This window comes from Macaca mulatta, chromosome 14, assembly GCF_049350105.2.
Source record: "Macaca mulatta isolate MMU2019108-1 chromosome 14, T2T-MMU8v2.0, whole genome shotgun sequence".
In the NCBI taxonomy this organism is placed as follows: Eukaryota; Metazoa; Chordata; class Mammalia; order Primates; family Cercopithecidae; genus Macaca; species Macaca mulatta.
Window position 1 is genome coordinate 106,086,022 of NC_133419.1, and position 14,620 is coordinate 106,100,641.

At 34.4% G+C, this 14,620-nt stretch overlaps 1 long non-coding RNA gene across 1 annotated transcript in view; it reads left to right on the forward strand.

Annotated features, from left to right (window-relative positions):
- The window catches only part of LOC144334599 (uncharacterized), a 75,557-nt gene extending 61,652 nt beyond the window's left edge, over positions 1-13,905 (forward strand). Inside the window, exon 3 of the long non-coding RNA XR_013404562.1 lies at positions 8,084-13,905. This is a non-coding gene — a long non-coding RNA (uncharacterized LOC144334599). The remainder of the gene's footprint in view (positions 1-8,083) is intronic.
- The last annotated feature ends 715 nt before the right edge of the window (positions 13,906-14,620 follow it).

Below are 14,620 nucleotides of genomic sequence, written 5' to 3' on the forward strand. Positions count from 1 at the left end.
CTGGAACTGATAAACGACTTCAGTAAAGTTTGCAGGATAAAAAATCAACATACAGAAATCAGTAGCATTTCTATATATCAATACCATTCAAGTTGAAAGCCAAATAATATCACAATCCCATTTACAATAGCCACAAAATATAATGAAGTACCTAGAAATACATCTAACCAAGGAGGTGAATGATCTCTGCAAGGAAAACTACAAAACACTAGGGAAATAAAACAAAAATGACACAAATGAATGAAAAAACATCCCATGCTCATGGATTGGAATAATTAATATAGTTAAAATGGCCGTACTCTCCAAAGCAATCTACAGGTTCAATGTGATTCCTATAAATACCAATATCATTTTGCAGAGACTAGAAAAAAAAACTCTTCTAAAATTTATATGGAACCAAATAGATCTTGAATAGGCAAAACAATCCTAAGCAAAAACAACAAAGCCAGAGTCAGCACATTACTTGACTTCAAACTATGCTATAAGGCTACAATAACCAAAATACCATGGTACTGGTTCAAAAAACAAATACATGGACCAGTGCAATACAATACAGAACACTGAAAGAAAGCCACACACCTACAGCCATTTTATCTTCAATAAGGTCAACAAAAATAATAAAAAAGGAAAAGATTCCCTATTCAATGAATGGTGTTGGGATAACTGGCTAGCCATATGTAGAAGAATGAAACTGGATCACTATCGTTTACTATATACAAAAATTAACTCAAGATGAAATAAAGATTTAAATGTAAGACCTTATACTGTAAAAGTGCTAGAAGAAAAGATAGGAAATACCATTTTAGACATTGACCATGGTAGATAATTTATGACTAAATCCCCAAAAGCAATTGCAACAAAAACAAAAATTGACAAGTAGAACCTAATTAACTAAATAAAGAGCTTATACACAGCAAAAGAAACTATTCACACAGCAAACAGAAAGCCCACAGAAAGGGGGAAATATTTGCAAACTATACATCCAACAAAAGTCTAATATCCAAAATGTATAAGGAAGTTAAACAATTCAACAAAAAACAATCCCATTAAAAAGATATACAGACATAAACAGACATTTTCTCAAAAGAAGATTTACAAGCAGCCAACGAGCATTTGAAAAAAAAAATGCTCAATACCAATAATCATTAGAAAAATGCAAATAAAAACCACAATGAGATACCAACTTACATCACTCCCATGGCTACTAATAAACAGTCAGGAAAAAAATAAAGAAGATGCTGACAAGGCTGCAGAGAAAAGGGAATGTTTATACACTGTTAGGGGAATGTAAATTAGTTCAGCCCCTGTGGAAAGCAGTTGAGGGATTTCTCAAACAACTTAAAACAGAGCTATCATTCAGCCTAGCAATCCCTCTACTGGGTATATACACAAAGGAAAATAAATCATTCTACCGAAAAGACCTATGCACTTGTATGTTTATCACAGCACTATTCACAATAGCAAAGACATGGAATCAACCTAGGGGCCCATAAACAGTACAACGGATAACGAATGTGGCACATATACACCAAGGAACTCTGTGCAGCCATAAAAAAAAAAAAATGAAATTATGTCCTTTGCAGTGATATGAATGCAGCTGGAGGCTATCTTCCTAAGCAAATTAATGTAAGAACAGGAAATTGAATATTGCATGTTCTCACATATAAGTGAGAGTTAATCAGTTGGACATTAAGATGGGAACAATAAATACTATAGTAAACTATCTCTTATTATTGCTAATAAATTAGTTTAGGATGGTTACAGAAAAGATTATCAATGTACAAAAACAGTTGTTTTTCTATATTCTACGAATGAACTATATGAAGATAAAAATTTACAATAGTAGCAAAAAGAATAAAATACTTAGGAACAAATTTACCAAAGGCAATGAAAACCTGTACACTGAAAACTATAAATATTACAGAAAGAAATTAAAAGAAAATATAAATAAATGCATATGTTATGCATTCAAGCATTTGAGGCCCAAATATTTTTAAAATGGCAGTAACCTAAAAATTAACCTACAATTTCAAGATGGTCTCTATCCAAACTTCCCCTCCTTCTTTTGGCAGACATTGACAAGCTGGTCCTAAAAGCAACATGATAATTGAAATGACACAGAAGTGTCTGAACTTTTTTTAAAAGAAAAACAAAATTAGAGGACTCATTCTGCCTAATTTTAAAACTTACTACAAACCTACAATAACCAAGCTTCTGTGACACTGACATAAGGATAGACATATAGATTGATTAAAAGAATCAAGGCCAGAAATTAAGCCATACACCTATGGTTAATTGTTTTTCAACAAATATACAAAGAGATTTCAAGATGAAATAATAGTTTTTTCAACAAAAGATGCTGAGACAACTAGTTATCAACATGCAAAGGGGTGAATTTAGACTCCTATCTCACATAATACAAAAAAATTAAATCAAAATGGATAAAAGACTTAACCGTAAAAACTAGAAGTGTAAAACTTTTTGAAGAAAAATACAGAAATAAATATTCCTGACTTTAAATTTACCAACGAAAGAAAAAATAGGTTAATTGGACTTTCTCAAAATCAAGAAACCCATTTTTCTTTTCAATAGCACTGTTCAAAAGGTAAAAACATATTCAGACAATGAGAGAAAATATGTGCAAATCATATATTTGATATGTATCTAGCATCCAGAATATAAAAAGAATCCTTACAATTCAACAGTAAAAGATGAATAATTAAAAATGGGCTTAGGATTAAGATATTATTTCAATGTAGATAAACAAATGGCCAATAGTACATAAAAAGATGCTCAACACTATTCATTATTAGAAAACTACAAATCAAAACCACAGTAAAATACTGCTTCCTATAATTCATAATGACTATAATAAAAACGGAAAATTCAAGTGTTGGTGAAAATGTGGAGAAATTAAAATTCTTATACCTTGCTCATTGGAATGTAACATGGTACAGCCAACTGGAAAAACATTTTGACAAATTCACAAAAAGTTAAACATAGAGTCACCATATGATTGAACAATTCCACAGTCAGATATATAAAACATATATTTCCACAAAATATGTACACAAATGTCATTGCAACTTTATTCATGTTAACTGAAAAGTGGAAATAAACCAAAGTCTATCAATTGATGAAGGGAGAAACAAAATGGATATATTTCTACAATGGACTATGATTTATTCATAAAAAGGAGTGACATAGTGACACATGGTAAAACATGGATGTATCTCAAAAACTGTTTGCTGACTGAAAGAAGCCAGACACAAAAAGGCACATATTGTGTGATTCCAATTATATGAAATGTCCAGCATAGGCAAATTCATAAAGACAAAAAGTAAATTAGTAATTTCCAGAACCTACAGGGAGGGGAAAATGGGAAATGACTGCTAGTAGTTATGTGTTTTGTTGTTGTTGTTGTTGTTTTGTTTTGTTTTTTCTTGAGATGATGAAAATATCCTGGAATCTGATAGTTGTGAGGGATGTGTAACAATGTTTACACATGTTACAAATGAGAATGATTATAAATCCCCAACTCCTTGGGAAAATTTGGATCTAGAAATATTGATTTGTGATGGCATTTGAAAATCCGGGACTCCATGAAATCATATAGGGAGAGTTTGTAGTTAGAGAAAAGGGGTCTAGGACCAAGCCCTAGAACACACCACTACTCAAAAAAGAGGAGAAGGAGCCTGCAGAATTTGAAGAAGCACAGTCCAAAAGACCTCCCTTACTTCTAATATCACCTGAATGTTTAGGAGTTTCACCAAACCACCATTATACTTGATAATTCTCTAGAACTACTCATAGAACTTACTGAAAGTTGCCTCTCATCAATATGTGACAATATGTATGAAGTTTTACTAACCACAGCACCTCACCTGAGCCTCAGTATCCAACATTTTTACTGAGGGGTTCCATGGTTGACTACAAATATGGGTGACCTTCACTCTCCAGCCTTTCTAGAGACAGAGAAGATACCTCTAGGGCTTAAAGCCTCCATTATAAATCACACTTTTAAACTATCCAGTGGCCAAGGCCCCCTGGTAAATAAGGACATTTTAATCAAGGCAGGACATTCCAAGGGCCTACAGACCACCTTAAGGTAATGTAGGGCAAAGGCCAGATATTTCTCTGTATAAGGTTAATTCTTTACTACATAGAGCAAATAAACAGTTTGAGGTGGTAAAGGAAGAAAGGAAAAAGAAAACGTTACAACAGCAGGGGATTCCAATAGCTAAGACAGAATATTTCAAGAAAGAGTGGGTATTCAGTTGTTTCAAATTCTAAGTTTCAATAAAGATAAGAACATGGATGTGGCCAATGGCTAATAAAGCAACACCATGACCATGGAAACCTTGAAAAGGATGTTTTAGTGGAGTGGTGAGACTTCGTAATGTGGACGAAAATGAAGATAACGAATATAGAGTGTAGAGTTTTCTCTAAGGGAGACGAGACATTGAGTAGGAGCTGAAAGGAGAAATGAGGTTATGTGAGGAATACTTTAAAGATAAATAATTCCTGAATGTGTCCATACATGACCATAAAATATCGAGTGGATCAGGATTTGTTGAAATGCAGAAAGAAAGAATGCATGTTAAGGGTAAGTGCGGGAGACAGAAAAAAATGAAGCCAAGAACCGAAGAATAGGGACTACACTATGATAGGGCGGGAACATTTCACTCATCTTAATAGAAGTGCAGGCTGTGGTGAAGAGAAGATGAGGTAGCATTTTTGTTGTTGTTGTTTGTTTGTTTCCATTAACTTCCATTTTATCAATGAAGTGTGAGGTTAGGTTTTCAGGCCAGAATGAATTAGGAGACCATGCTAGTGGTTTGACGAAAGAAAAGTAGGTATAAAACAGTTGTTTTCAAAAGGGGAGAAAGTAAACACACTACACATAGTAGAATTGTTAAGAAGTATTGAATTCACAATAGTAATGTATTGTGTATTTCAAAGTAACCAAGAGATTAAGATACAAATGTCTTGCCACAAAAAACTGACAAGAAAGGTAAGAGATATGTTAATTAGATTGATTTGTTTATTCTATACTGCATGTATAGATATCAAGACAAAACATCACATTGTACCCAACAAATGTATATAATTATGATACATCAATTAAAATAACAAAAAAGTTAAAAAAAAAAACTCAAGTGGATACCACAAGCACATTTGTGAGATTATATACCTACAGCCATTCCCTGTGACTCCAATGGATGTAGAAAAAAGAAAGGAATTTGGAGGTATTGACAAGCAAATGGTTGTGATGGTGGACCCAGATTCCATACTGTGTAGATAGGGATGGAAGAGAAGGGAGCGGGGGACACAGCTGTATTGGGTTAAGAGTGGATTGGAGGCCACAATGAGACAATTGTTTTAGTCACTGCTTCTTGATGTATCTATTAAAAACAGACACTACACTTTCTATAGATGCTTGTACATTGATAAAATGATTTGGTTTACCTAGATGTCAGTACAATATACCATGTTTTCTCATACTTGGTCTCTCAGTTTGTTAGTTTGTGTCATTTTTGCTTGACACACTCATGCTCAGCCAATATTCCAAAAGCACAGCCATTTTGCTAAATAGTTGGGGGTCAAGGTGGCTTCCAATTTATGCCACACTTGAACAAAACTAACTCTCCTACAAAGTACTTCCTATTCTGGAAAGGTTCTCTGTGTTGCCTTAATTTTCTTTCCTGGCCATTCCAAGACTACCCCAGTTACCTCAACACTTATGTGACCTTTAAAATAAAAGTTTCAGGTACTTGATCCAATATGGTTGTTTCACTTTTAATATCCCCTTTCTTTGCATACCTAGTGAAATTCCTCTCTTTGGTTGGCAGTTCCTATATGCATGTTCCTGAAGGAGTTAATTCACTGACATAAGATAATACTAGAATGACTAAGAAAACAAGGAGAGCTTTTGGGAATTGAAAGAGGTTCCGACTAGGTAATTGCCCACTGTAGAGGTCATCAAGCATAGCAGTTATCCTCAGTACATGGCCTGGGATTAAGTGCATAGTATATATAAAGGAAAGTGAGATAGGCTGACAGCTCTCAGGAATGGACACCAGGTACTTTGAGCCAGGGAAAAGTATGAAGACAAATGGGCCATCTATGTCTTCTTGAAGATTGTCAGAACAAGGTTCTACCAGAATTACTAATGTTCTTGCTAGGTCAAATAGCAAATCACTCTTAGAATAATGACTAAAACTTATGTCATAATTTGTAGAGTCTCTTAAAGATTGTTCTGCTAGATTTCTTTGGTGGAAAGAAAATTCATTTTAATATAAATGTAGATCAAACTTGGCAAATTAAAGAGCAGACTCTGTAGTTAAGCACAGGACATATAAGGAATATATGTCCTGAATATACCACTGCTTTATTCACTGTACATTTTTATTCTTTTGTTCATTCATTCATTCATTCATTTATTCATTTATTAGAGACAGAGTCTCACTCTGTCTCCCAGACTGGAGTGCAGTGGCAAGATCATGGCTCACTGTAATCTCAAACTCCAGGGCTCAAGCAATCCTCCCACCTCAATCTCCCAAAGTAGCTGGGACTACAGGCATGGGCCACAGCACCAGGTTAATTTTTGGATTTTTTGTAGAGATGGGATCTCACTATGTTGTCTAGGCTGGTCTCCAAGTCCTGGCCTCAAGCAATCCATTTGCTTTGGCCTCCCAAAGTGCTGGGATTTCAGGCATGAGCCACCACACTTGGTCTATTTTTTATTTTGTAAATCACCAAAATCCATTGGTGACTAGGAAGTCAATTAATGGTTTAGAAAACTACAGCCTGGTGGAAACACCAACAATTAATGTTTATTTGTAAGTCTGCATTTTATAGGCTAAATTACAGGTGAATTCCAACTAGATATATATCCTCTCTCACATTTGAAAGTAATTGGCAGCACTGTTCAAAGTCTTAGCAATGAATCCAAAGGAGAAAGTTATTTTTCTTAACATGTACATAACATGTAAAAGAGTAAAATACCATTGGCTTTTCTACTGATGTGCTTCTTCTGCATATGGAAAATTTAATTCTCTTGTGTTGTATATCTGACTCCATATACGTGTGTATAGAATCAGATATTAAAAACATAATTTCCAGGTAATACAATATTCACAATTTATTGTGATACTGTTTAAATAACCAAATGTTCTCTTGTTAAGGGATGTCTAAATCACTGGAAATAATTGAGTTGACTTTTCTAAACCAGAATAGCTAAGCATACATTGATTATATTCATGCTCTGAAAATTCTGATTTGCTAGAATTCATTTACTGTAACAAATTGAAGAAACCTAGTTTTTAGGTCATATATTGTTCATGACAAAATTGCATGGGAAATTTATACATTTGCTCTGTCTAATACATTATGGATACATAATGTACCTTTTTGTGGACAGAAATGTCAATCATGGTACTTATGATAATAGAGTTAGTTGTATTTTTGTAGTTGTATATATTCTGACAGTATTAAGATATCCTGAAAATAAATTCAGTAGCTTCAGCATTAGGCTAGATATACCTTTCAGCTGTCATAGAGACTCATAGAGAGAGGGAAAAGGGCAAAATATATTAATATTTTCACTCTTTCTTCAGAGTCAAAATTGTCAATATTATTTTTACTTTATGTACAGAGTTTTCAAACGTTAAATGTGAAAGTAAGTTAAAATTAATAGATTGTATGAAAATATTTTTATGTCATCCCTAGGACAAGTAAACAAAGGCTGCTGATTGATGAAAAATAATTCCCTTGTTCTGACTAATACACTCACGCACCCATGCATTTCCTTCCAGTCACCACAGCTAGCTGACGTTAGGAAACTCAAGTAATGACAAACTAAAATTAGTAACCACATGTCCTTTGCCTAAAGCAAGCCACAGCTGAAGGATGAAAAACTAGAGACAGAGAGAAACTCACTGTAACTTGAAATTGTGCCTAGTACCTCAGTTGTATATTCATTGTAAGCATTAGGTTTTACTAATCTATAATCTTATCAACAAAATCATAAGACGGAAATAAACATTGAGAGATCAAACAAAATCTATATACTTTTCTACAGGTGAGAGGTGAAGCCAGCTGGACTTCCTGAGTCGCATGGGGGACTTGGAGAACTTCTCTGTCTAGCTAAAGGATTGTAAATGCACCAGTCCACACTGTGTGTCTAGCTAAAGGTTTGTAAACACACCAATCAACACTCTGTGTCTAGCTAATCGGGTAAGGACTGGGAGAACTTTTCTGTCTAGCTAAAGGGTTGTAAATGCACCAATCAGCACTCCATGTCTAGCTAAAGGTTTGTAAACACACCAATCAGCACTGTAAAAACGGACCAATCAGCTCTCTGTAAAATGGACCAATCAGCAGGATGTGGGTGGGGCCAAATAAGGGAATAAAAGCGGCCACCTGAGCCAACAGTGGCGACCCCTTCGTGTCCACTTCCATGCTGTGGAAGGTTTGTTCTTTCGCTCTTTGTGATAAATCTTGCTGCTGCTCACTCTTTGGGTCTGCACTATCTTTATGAGCTGTAACACTCACCATGAAGGTCTGCAGTTTCACTCCTGAAGTCAGCGAGACCATGAACATGTGAAGGGACAAACTCCGGACACACCATCTTTAAGAACTGTGACACTCACCATGAGGGTCTGCCGCTTCATTCTTGAAGTCAGTGAGACCAAGAACCCACCAGAAGGAACCAATTCTGGACACAGTGGGACAGTTTAGAAATATTACAGACAGTTATAAGGATAGGAAACTGCTGAATATTGCCTGAGCTCCTTAAATGCAAATTTTCTTCTGTGCAAAGCTATAATGAGTCAGTAATCACTATAGAAAACTTCCAAGGCTCATGAAAAATATGAACCATGAGAGAAATGATTGTATTCCTGATAAATATTTTAGGCTTTGTCCCTGTATAGTCAGCTATTTAAGTGGGAAGCTCCAAAGTGGATTTTCTCTGACTCAAACCAGAAAACAGAATCCAACTAAAAGCCAAGTTTCAGGTCTATTACTGTTTCATTGGTTTGTTTTGTGAGCATCCACTTTTCTTTTAGTTTATCTTTTACAAAAAGCAATTTTAAAATTTAGCTTTTTAACAGGAAAACATGTTGGCCACATACCACTTAATTTGTTGTTTTGTTTTGTCCTTGCCTTACATTTTGTCATTTAAAAAATAATTCACCTGTTTTGCTTTCATACCAGTTTCTAATGATATCGTTAATAATAATAGGAGTATTAGTAGAGATGGTATTTATCACCTTCACTTTGTGTGTCATGCTCTCTGCTAAAGTCTTTATATCATTGGCTTCAAACTTTGAACCTTAAAATCACCTGGGGAGCTTTGAAAAATTCCAAAGCCTGAGTTGCACTTCATACAAATGAAACAGAATGTACAGGGGATGGAAGCAAGACATCAGTATTTCTTGGAAACTACTTTTTTATTCCACAGAAACCTTTGAAATAGTGTAATTATGGTGGCTATCTGTGCATGCCTTGTCTGGTAAACTGGCATTGGTTCCAAGCTCCATTGTTTATGAGTTCTGTCACATTAAATACTACTTTATTTCACTGTACCTCTTTTTTTCATTTGTAAAATGAGAAAAATAATTAGTCGCTACCTTACAGTGTTGGTAGCAAGTTTATTTAATGCAGATAAACTTCTAAAATGACCATAGTTATTACTTTATCCCCATTCAGTAAGTGAAAACAATAAATCACAGAAAGTTGAGCAACTTGCTAAAATGTGCACAAATAAAGGCTCCACAAAGCCTGAATGAATGCAGTCCAAGCATGTATAGCTTAGATAGCAATTATTTCTTCAAAAGGTATGGTTCTCACTTCCTTGATCTGTTTAAAATAGTGTAATCCAAGAGGTTAGCTGAAGAGTTGGGTTAAAACACCCAAGGGCATGTAGTTGTATAGACACCAGTGCCTTCTACCAACTGCCTGTGGAGCTACCTATTTGTTTCTTGCTTCTTGTAAAGACAACTCAACCACATAGATTTAAATTACAAGCATTCAGGAAATATAATTCCTTTTGTTAACCAGACTTTAATTCTGCTTATCCTTTGTGAATAACGGATGCTAACTCTAAAGTCTGTGGCATTCTTATGTTCACTGTGGCATATTAGTGTCGTTAGTATTCAAATAGATAAGGAAAATTAGCTTCCTTGAATATAAGACTGCAAGGAAGGTGTCGTTTATTTCTAAGAGTACAGAATCACTGGAATAGATTTTTTAAAATTCTAATTGCTGGTCTTTACACTTTTTTTTTTTTTCATGTTTCAGGGACAGTGGCTGAAATTTCTGTGATAAAAGTCTAAGTCCTTTGACCTCACAAAAATTTGCAATATAATAGAAAAGTAGACAAATAAATAGAAGTAGGAGGTTTTAAAGTAAAATGGATCCGACATGGGATTTAATTCCATGTTTAATTCCATTTCCAGAATTTCCTAGCCATGTGACTTTGCACAAGATTCTTAATTTCTCAAAGAAGGTTTCATTTGGTCTACAATGGAGATGATAAAATCTAACCCAGATATTTGTTTGTCTTAGGGATTTAATAATGTGGTAGAGTATACTATTTTACTTAGCCCAGCACTAGAACATAATAAGACCTCAAGAATTGTTTGCCTTATTTATTATGCCATAATTCAGCATGACAAATTCATAAATAGAGTAAATACTGAGGGTGCTAAGGAAGAACATGGGTGGAACCCTTAAAACAGATGGGAATTGAGGAAGGACAGCTTCATGAAGACATGGCAGTCATGGATTCAGAGGGTCCGATTTAAAAGAATTACATGATGTATATTTAAAGCCAGCTTGCTGAAGTATGACTTTAATTATGAATACATGTATGATTTCAACTTCTCTTTATTTTCCTAGTATTGAACAGTTGTTGTCAAATCATCTATAAAACTCTTGACCCACTGTGACCTCATATCCCCCTTTATAACCACAGGGAATGAAGAAACAAATAAAATGAAAACTATTATGAAACATATATATATGATATATATAAATCATACTTAAAGTTATTTGAGAAATTCCTCCTATGAGTTACACTTGGAGCCATTTTGTGCATCATATTTGACTTTTCCAAAGTTAAGTTTCATATATATGAAAATTCTTCCAGTACAGACTTTCTAAATCAAAGTTATTTCACTTTACACCTAGAACTATAAACAAAATAACAGAACTTGCTCAAACTCTTTTAGGGCAGTTAAAGTGATGTACTTTCAAGAAAACCTCTCAGGAAAGTTTTACATTTCCTGCATAAAGGTCATGGCACTTTACTGTTTTACCCGTGAAGCCCATTATAATTTCATTTTTGTGCTTATTTATTTATAGCTATTTAAATTGCCAACTGTCATCCTGTAATTATCATTTCTCAAGTCATTTTTCTTGCATTCCCAGAGTTTTAGTTCTGTGAACTCTTGAAAATAATGTCTTCATACATGTATATAATGTATAATCAAATTAGTATAATTAGCATATTCATCATCACAAATATTTATTATTTCTTTGCAGTGAGAACATTCAAAATACTCTTCTAGCTATTTTGTAATATATTATATATTATTTATAACTTTGATCATTGCAATTTTTACATATGTAAAATTATTATGTGTCAATCAAAAGTAAACCAAAACAACAATAAAAAAGAAAACCTCTCAATCTATAGCCCTTCCGAATTTTCACAACACACCTGTTCATCAAACTGGTTTTACAATTGAAATATTATTGTTCACATTAGCTCAATTTGAGACTTCTAGTAGTATGTGAATATAATGGTGGAGTTAAAAATGTCATTTAAAAAATTCGTTCAGTGAGAGGTGTCTATAGACAGGGCTCTAAAGTTATAAACTACCACGTCTATATTTTACAACTATTTTCTGACATTTTTTTTTCAATTTATTTGGAAGGTAGAAAATGCTGGATTATTTAAGAAGTCTGAGTCATTCTTACCATTCTTACTCTGCATCATATAAACATTCGTATTAGGTAACACCAAGGAATTAATGAATGCCTTCCCCTCTACAAAGAGAATGGAAGTCCACTTTGGGGGATAGCTATCATCATAAGTAATCCCTTTTCAGATGTTAGCTCAATTGATAGTTTCATATTCTATCATTTTCTGTCGTCTCTTAGAGAGTAAGAAATTATGTTCTTATAAAATCAAAAATTGACTTCACTAGAGGAAAGCTTTTTTTTTTTTTTCCTATGAGGGTACAGAAGCTGTTAATTTCTAGGATTAGTGAAATCCACATAAGGCTTTTGTCAGCAAAATTAGAACCAGGAACAGGACAGAGCTGCAATGAGAAACATGGAAGCTACTGCTGTCATCTTTCGGCACTCAAAACACTATAAACAAGGAAAGAGAATTAAAGGCAAGTTCCAAGAGGGCAGGCTGCTGTCTCTGTAGTTTATTATTCTAGTCCTGGAACATGAAACAGTGTCTAGCATATAGTAAGTGCACAACAAATATTTGCTAGAACAAGATAAATAATTCTACTTAATGCAAAATGATAAATATACTCTAATTTTACAAATAAAAAATGTCAGTTGTGATTTTTGATGGAATAAACACTAAATGTATACTTAGGAGTTTGATACTGTTTTTAATGACATGTTTTGCAATGTAGTCCATGCCTACTTCTCCTAATGCATCTTGTATGATTCTCTTCAGGCTCAACTGACTCTAGGCAAACTCATTTTCTTTCTGGTCTTGAAAAACCTAAACTCTTCCCACCTCAAGTTCTTCACACGTAGTGTTCCCTCTACTTTGAAAGCTGTTCCCCAGCTCTTCACATGGCTGGCCCTTTCTCACCCTTTGTTCTTAACTCCAGTTTACTTCCTCAAAAACACCTTCCCCTACTGAATATGTCAAGTGCCACCCAATGACCCCTGATTTCCAATACACCTATCATATCACCTTGACTGTTTGCTTTGTAATCTTTTTCACAATCCGACATGATATTGTTAAATTTATTTATTTAATAATTTTGTTTGTCACCCTTCATTTTAGAAGTTTGCCTCTCTGACAGCAAGAAATATTTATCTTATTTATCATGGTCTCTTCAGCACCAGAAACCCTATTATGCATCTCTATTAATTTAATGTTAATACTCATACTCATACTTATCTTTATATTTAATATATACCTTTAATTTTTAAACTACATTCAAATAATTCTTTTTCACTTTTCTCTTTAAGGTTTACATGGGAAAAGCTTAACTCAGTGAATCACTAATCACCTGGTGGTAATAAACATAATGAGAGAAAAAAATGTTTGCTTTGTGTAGGTGTGATCTTGTGACTCGAAGCTTCTAAGTACCACAGTCAGTGTTACACTGCTGTAAATGCCATCAACTGTTTGATTAGATTTCTAACTATTGAATGCAAACATACGAATAAAAAATTTTAAAAATGTGGGGAAATAATTAAGAAGTCTTCAAACACACATATTTAGAATCCTACAGAAAAAGAAATCTCAGGTACATTTAATTATTAGGTAGCTTAGAGAAATTTCAAAGAAAAATAGTTTACAGCTTCCATTTGTTCTATTCATTAGAAGCTTAAATCAATATCTGTAGTGGCCTTTACACTGTTGAGCAGAATATCTGCTAATTCAATATAAAATTACTAGATGAGGTAAAGTCAGCCATACTTCTTCACTATGATACAGGGATTAAGAATATTTTAGTCAGACACCAGATAATATATTGTCTCCCTTTCGATTATAAAACAAACTTTGGTTTTAAAGACACAGTTTCCTCTTTCTTTTTGGCTTAGTTCAACTATACCAGCATGTGTGGAATACACATCTATTGAGACATACACATCTACTGAAGCTTCTCGTAGCCTACATTATCAGAGGTGGTTGAGGAGTAATCAGACTGAAAACAAAAATTTCTAAAGATACTTATAGAATGTAAAAAATGGGTATAATTAATAATAAACATTTAAAAAATATATTTTTTCTTTTTACAGTTATTTTATGCAAGTTATCTAAATTTATTTAAGAAAAAACAACTCTGTTCAGCAGAGTGGGTACTAGTACTACTTTGTAAGTACTGAATTTAGAAGTATTATTTTTGAGACTTGAGAGCTCTATTAGGTAAGTCTAAGACTTCTGGTCTACCTCTCTTTTTTTTTTTTTTTTGAGACGGAGTCTCGCTCTGTCACCCAGGCTGGAGTGCAGTGGCCGGATCTCGGCTCACTGCAAGCTCCGCCTCCCGGGTTCACGCCATTCTCCTGCCTCAGCCTCCCGAGTAGCTGGGACTACAGGTGCCCGCCACCTCGCCCGGCTAGTTTTTTGTATTTTTTAGTAGAGATGGGGTTTCACCGTGTTAGCCAGGATGGTCTCGATCTCCTGACCTCGTGATCCACCCGTCTCGGCCTCCCAAAGTGCTGGGATTACAGGCGTAAGCCACCACGCCCGGCCAATGGTCTACCTCTCTTATTGGTACTCCTGGCCTGAGCTAGTTAACCTGTTCATAGGTAGTAGAATATGTAGTTTTTTTGTTTTGTTTTGTTTTGTTTTGTTTACGAAATCTCACTCTCTGTCGCCAGATTTGAGTGTAGTGGTACGATCTCG